The sequence below is a fragment of the Pecten maximus genome, chromosome 4 (genome assembly GCF_902652985.1).
Source record: "Pecten maximus chromosome 4, xPecMax1.1, whole genome shotgun sequence".
Classification (NCBI taxonomy): domain Eukaryota; kingdom Metazoa; phylum Mollusca; class Bivalvia; order Pectinida; family Pectinidae; genus Pecten; species Pecten maximus.
The window spans coordinates 21,692,793-21,701,006 of NC_047018.1; positions in this window are offsets into that span (position 1 = coordinate 21,692,793).

The following is an 8,214-nucleotide window of genomic DNA, read 5'->3' on the forward strand; positions in this document are numbered from 1 at the left end:
AACCATCATACACAGGTACAAGGTGGGGATATAATACACCACAACCATCATACACAGGTACAAGGTGGGGATATAATACACCACAACCATCATACACAGGGACAAGGTGGGGATATAATACACCACAACCATCATACACAGGTACAAGGTGGGGAAATAATACACCACAACCATCATACACAGGGACAAGGTGGGAAAATAATACACCACAACCATCATACACAGGGACAAGGTGGGGATATAATACACCACAACCATCATACACAGGTACAAGGTGGGGATATAATACACCACAACCATCATACACAGGTACAAGGTGGGGATATAATATACCACAACCATCATACACAGGTACAAGGTGGGGAAATAATACACCACAACCATCATACACAGGGACAAGGTGGGGATATAATACACCACAACCATCATACACAGGTACAAGGTGGGGAATAATACACCACAACCATCATACACAGGTACAAGGTGGGAAAATAATACACCACAACCATCATACACAGGGACAAGGTGGGAAATAATACACCACAACCATCATACACAGGGACAAGGTGGGAAATAATACACCACAACCATCATACACAGGTACAAGGTGGGGATATAATACACCACAACCATCATACACAGGGACAAGGTGGGAAATAATACACCACAACCATCATACACAGGGACAAGGTGGGGAAATAATACACCACAACCATCATACACAGGGACAAGGTGGGAAAATGATACACCACAACCATCATACACAGGGACAAGGTGGGGGAATAATACACCACAACCATCATACACAGGGACAAGGTGGGAAATGATACACCACAACCATCATACACAGGTACAAGGTGGGGATATAATACACCACAACCATCATACACAGGTACAAGGTGGGAAATAATACACCACAACCATCATACACAGGGACAAGGTGGGAAATAATACACCACAACCATCATACACAGGGACAAGGTGGGAAATAATACACCACAACCATCATACACAGGGACAAGGTGGGGAAATAATACACCACAACCATCATACATAGGGACAAGGTGGGGAATAATACACCACAACCATCATATACAGGGACAAGGTGGGGAAATAATACACCACAACCATCATACACAGGGACAAGGTGGGGAAATAATACACCACAACCATCATACACAGGTACAAGGTGGGAAATAATACACCACAACCATCATACACAGGGACAAGGTGGGGATATAATACACCACAACCATCATACACAGGTACAAGGTGGGGAAATAATACACCACAACCATCATACACAGGGACAAGGTGGGAAAATAATACACCACAATCATCATACACAGGGACAAGGTGGGAAATAATACACCACAACCATCATACACAGGGACAAAGTGGGGATATAATACACCACAACCATCATACACAGGTACAAGGTGGGGAAATAATACACCACAACCATCATACACAGGTACAAGGTGGGAAATAATACACCACAACCATCATACACAGGGACAAGGTGGGGAAATAATACACCACAACCATCATACACAGGGACAAGGTGGGGAAATAATACACCACAACCATCATACACAGGTACAAGGTGGGATATAATATACCACAACCATCATACACAGGTACAAGGTGGGGAAATAATACACCACAACCATCATACACAGGGACAAGGTGGGGAAATGATACACCACAACCATCATACACAGGGACAATGTGGGGAAATAATACACCACAACCATCATACACGGGGACAAGGTGGGGAAATAATACACCACAACCATCATACACAGGGACAAGGTGGGAAATAATACACCACAACCATCATACACAGGGACAAGGTGGGAAAATAATACACCACAACCATCATACACAGGTACAAGGTGGGAAATAATACACCACAACCATCATATACAGGTACAAGGTGGGGAATAATACACCACAACCATCATATACAGGGACAAGGTGGGGAAATAATACACCACAACCATCATACACAGGGACAAGGTGGGGAAATAATACACCACAACCATCATACACAGGTACAAGGTGGGAAATAATACACCACAACCATCATACACAGGTACAAGGTGGGGATATAATACACCACAACCATCATACACAGGTACAAGGTGGGGATATAATACACCACAACCATCATACACAGGGACAAGGTGGGGATATAATACACCACAACCATCATACACAGGTACAAGGTGGGGAAATAATACACCACAACCATCATACACAGGGACAAGGTGGGAAAATAAATACACCACAACCATCATACACAGGGACAAGGTGGGGATATAATACACCACAACCATCATACACAGGTACAAGGTGGGGATATAATACACCACAACCATCATACACAGGTACAAGGTGGGGATATAATATACCACAACCATCATACACAGGTACAAGGTGGGGAAATAATACACCACAACCATCATACACAGGGACAAGGTGGGGATATAATACACCACAACCATCATACACAGGTACAAGGTGGGGAATAATACACCACAACCATCATACACAGGTACAAGGTGGGAAAATAATACACCACAACCATCATACACAGGGACAAGGTGGGAAATAATACACCACAACCATCATACACAGGGACAAGGTGGGAAATAATACACCACAACCATCATACACAGGTACAAGGTGGGGATATAATACACCACAACCATCATACACAGGGACAAGGTGGGAAATAATACACCACAACCATCATACACAGGGACAAGGTGGGGAAATAATACACCACAACCATCATACACAGGGACAAGGTGGGAAAATGATACACCACAACCATCATACACAGGGACAAGGTGGGGATATAATACACCACAACCATCATACACAGGTACAAGGTGGGAAATAATACACCACAACCATCATACACAGGGACAAGGTGGGAAATAATACACCACAACCATCATACACAGGGACAAGGTGGGAAATAATACACCACAACCATCATACACAGGGACAAGGTGGGGAAATAATACACCACAACCATCATACATAGGGACAAGGTGGGGAATAATACACCACAACCATCATATACAGGGACAAGGTGGGGAAATAATACACCACAACCATCATACACAGGGACAAGGTGGGGAAATAATACACCACAACCATCATACACAGGTACAAGGTGGGAAATAATACACCACAACCATCATACACAGGGACAAGGTGGGGATATAATACACCACAACCATCATACACAGGTACAAGGTGGGGAAATAATACACCACAACCATCATACACAGGGACAAGGTGGGAAAATAATACACCACAACCATCATACACAGGGACAAGGTGGGAAATAATACACCACAACCATCATACACAGGGACAAAGTGGGGATATAATACACCACAACCATCATACACAGGTACAAGGTGGGGAAATAATACACCACAACCATCATACACAGGTACAAGGTGGGAAATAATACACCACAACCATCATACACAGGGACAAGGTGGGGAAATAATACACCACAACCATCATACACAGGGACAAGGTGGGGAAATAATACACCACAACCATCATACACAGGTACAAGGTGGGAAATAATACACCACAACCATCATACACAGGGACAAGGTGGGGAAATAATACACCACAACCATCATACATAGGGACAAGGTGGGAAATAATACACCACAACCATCATACACAGGTACAAGGTGGGGATATAATACACCACAACCATCATACACAGGTACAAGGTGGGAAATAATACACCACAACCATCATACATAGGGACAAGGTGGGAAATAATACACCACAACCATCATACACAGGGACAAGGTGGGAAATAATACACCACAACCATCATACACAGGGACAAGGTGGGAAATAATACACCACAACCATCATACACAGGTACAAGGTGGGGAAATAATACACCACAACCATCATACACAGGGACAAGGTGGGGAAATAATACACCACAACCATCATACACAGGGACAAGGTGGGGAAATAATACACCACAACCATCATACACAGGTACAAGGTGGGAAATAATACACCACAACCATCATACACAGGTACAAGGTGGGGCTATAATACACCACAACCATCATACACAGGGACAAGGTGGGAAATAATACACCACAACCATCATACACAGGTACAAGGTGGGGAAATAATACACCACAACCATCATACACAGGGACAAGTTGGGGAAATAATACACCACAACCATCATACACAGGGACAAGGTGGGAAATAATACACCACAACCATCATACACAGGTACAAGGTGGGGATATAATACACCACAACCATCATACACAGGGACAAGGTGGGAAATAATACACCACAACCATCATACATAGCTACAAGGTGGGAAATAATATACCACAACCATCATACACAGGTACAAGGTGGGAAATAATACACCACAACCATCATACACAGGGACAAGGTGGGGCTATAATACACCACAACCATCATACATAGGGACAAAGTGGGAAATAATACACCACAACCATCATACACAGGTACAAGGTGGGGGAAATAATACACCACAACCATCATACACAGGGACAAGGTGGGAAATAATACACCACAACCATCATACACAGGTACAAGGTGGGGGAAATAATACACCACAACCATCATACACAGGGACAAGGTGGGAAATAATACACCACAACCATCATACACAGGGACAAGGTGGGAAATAATACACCACAACCATCATACACAGGGACAAGGTGGGAAATAATACACCACAACCATCATACACAGGGACAAGGTGGGGAATAATACACCACAACCATCATACACAGGGACAAGGTGGGGAATAATACACCACAACCATCATACATAGGGACAAGGTGGGAAATAATACACCACAACCATCATACACAGGGACAAGGTGGGAAATAATACACCACAACCATCATACACAGGGACAAGGTGGGGAATAATACACCACAACCATCATACACAGGTACAAGGTGGGGAAATAATACACCACAACCATCATACACAGGGACAAGGTGGGAAATAATACACCACAACCATCATACACAGGGACAAGGTGGGGAAATAATACACCACAACCATCATACACAGGTACAAGGTGGGGATATAATACACCACAACCATCATACACAGAGACAAGGTGGGGAAATATACACCACAACCATCATACACAGGGACAAGGTGGGAAATAATACACCACAACCATCATACACAGGGACAAGGTGGGGAAATAATACACCACAACCATCATACACAGGGACAAGGTGGGAAATAATACACCACAACCATCATACACAGGGACAAGGTGGGGAAATAATACACCACAACCATCATACACAGGTGCAAGGTGGGAAAATGATACACCACAACCATCATACACAGGGACAAGGTGGGGGAAATAATACACCACAACCATCATACACAGGGACAAGGTGGGGCTATAATACACCACAACCATCATACATAGGTACAAGGTGGGAAATAATACACCACAACCATCATACACAGGGACAAGGTGGGGATATAATACACCACAACCATCATACACAGGGACAAGGTGGGAAATAATACACCACAACCATCATACACAGGGACAAGGTGGGAAAATGATACACCACAACCATCATACACAGGGACAAGGTGGGGAAATAATACACCACAACCATCATACACAGGGACAAGGTGGGAAATAATACACCACAACGGCATCATACACAGGGACAAGGTGGGGAAATAATACACCACAACCATCATACACAGGTACAAGGTGGGAAATAATACACCACAACCATCATACACAGGGACAAGGTGGGAAAATAATACACCACAACCATCATACACAGGGACAAGGTGGGGATATAATACACCACAACCATCATACACAGGGACAAGGTGGGAAAATGATACACCACAACCATCATACACAGGTACAAGGTGGGAAAATATACACCACAACCATCATACACAGGTATAAGGTGGGAAAATGATACACCACAACCATCATACACAGGGACAAGGTGGGGAAATAATACACCACAACCATCATACACAGGGACAAGGTGGGAAATAATACACCACAACGGCATCATACACAGGGACAAGGTGGGGAAATAATACACCACAACCATCATACACAGGTACAAGGTGGGAAATAATACACCACAACCATCATACACAGGGACAAGGTGGGAAAATAATACACCACAACCATCATACACAGGGACAAGGTGGGAAATAATACACCACAACCATCATACACAGGTACAAGGTGGGGATATAATACACCACAACCATCATACACAGGAACAAGGTGGGAAATAATACACCACAACCATTATACACAGGGACAAGGTGGGGATATAATACACCACAACCATCATACACAGGTACAAGGTGGGGAAATAATACACCACAACCATCATACACAGGTACAAGGTGGGGAAATAATACACCACAACCATCATACACAGGGACAAGGTGGGGAATAATACACCACAACCATCATACATAGGGACAAGGTGGGAAATAATACACCACAACCATCATACACAGGTACAAGGTGGGGATATAATACACCACAACCATCAAACACAGGGACAAGGTGGGAAAATAATACACCACAACCATCATACACAGGGACAAGGTGGGAAATAATACACCACAACCATCATACACAGGGACAAGGTGGGGGAAATAATACACCACAACCATCATACACAGGGACAAGGTGGGGCTATAATACACCACAACCATCATACATAGGGACAAGGTGGGAAATAATACACCACAACCATCATACACAGGGACAAGGTGGGAAATAATACACCACAACCATCATACACAGGGACAAGGTGGGAAATAATACACCACAACCATCATACACAGGGACAAGGTGGGGGAAATAATACACCACAACCATCATACACAGGGACAAGGTGGGGCTATAATACACCACAACCATCATACATAGGGACAAGGTGGGAAATAATACACCACAACCATCATACACAGGGACAAGGTGGGGCTATAATACACCACAACCATCATACACAGGGACAAGGTGGGAAATAATACACCACAACCATCATACACAGGGACAAGGTGGGAAATAATACACCACAACCATCATACACAGGGACAAGGTGGGAAATAATACACCACAACCATCATACACAGGTACAAGGTGGGGGAAATAATACACCACAACCATCATACACAGGGACAAGGTGGGAAAATAATACACCACAACCATCATACACAGGGACAAGGTGGGGATATAATACACCACAACCATCATACACAGGGACAAGGTGGGGATATAATACACCACAACCATCATACACAGGGACAAGGTGGGGAAATAATACACCACAACCATCATACACAGGGACAAGGTGGGGAAATAATACACCACAACCATCATACACAGGGACAAGGTGGGGCTATAATACACCACAACCATCATACACGAGGACAAGGTGGGGAATAATACACCACAACCATCATACATAGGGACAAGGTGGGAAATAATACACCACAACCATCATACACGGGGACAAGGTGGGGAAATAATACACCACAACCATCATACACAGGTACAAGGTGGGGAAATAATATACCACAACCATCATACACAGGGACAAGGTGGGAAATAATACACCACAACTATCATAAACAGGGACAAGGTGGGAAATAATACACCACAACCATTATACACAGGGACAAGGTGGGAAATAATACACCACAACCATCATACACAGGTACAAGGTGGGGGAAATAATACACCACAACCATCATACACAGGGACAAGGTGGGAAATAATACACCACAACCATCATAAACAGGGACAAGGTGGGAAATAATACACCACAACCATTATACACAGGGACAAGGTGGGAAATAATACACCACAACCATCATACACAGGGACAAGTTGGGGAAATAATACACCACAACCATCATACACAGGTACAAGGTGGGAAATAATACACCACAACCATTATACACAGGGACAAGGTGGGAAATAATACACCACAACCATCATACATAGGGACAAGGTGGAAAATAATACACCACAACCATCATACACAGGAACAAGGTGGGGAAATAATACACCACAACCATCATACACAGGTACAAGGTGGGAAATAATACACCACAACCATCATACAC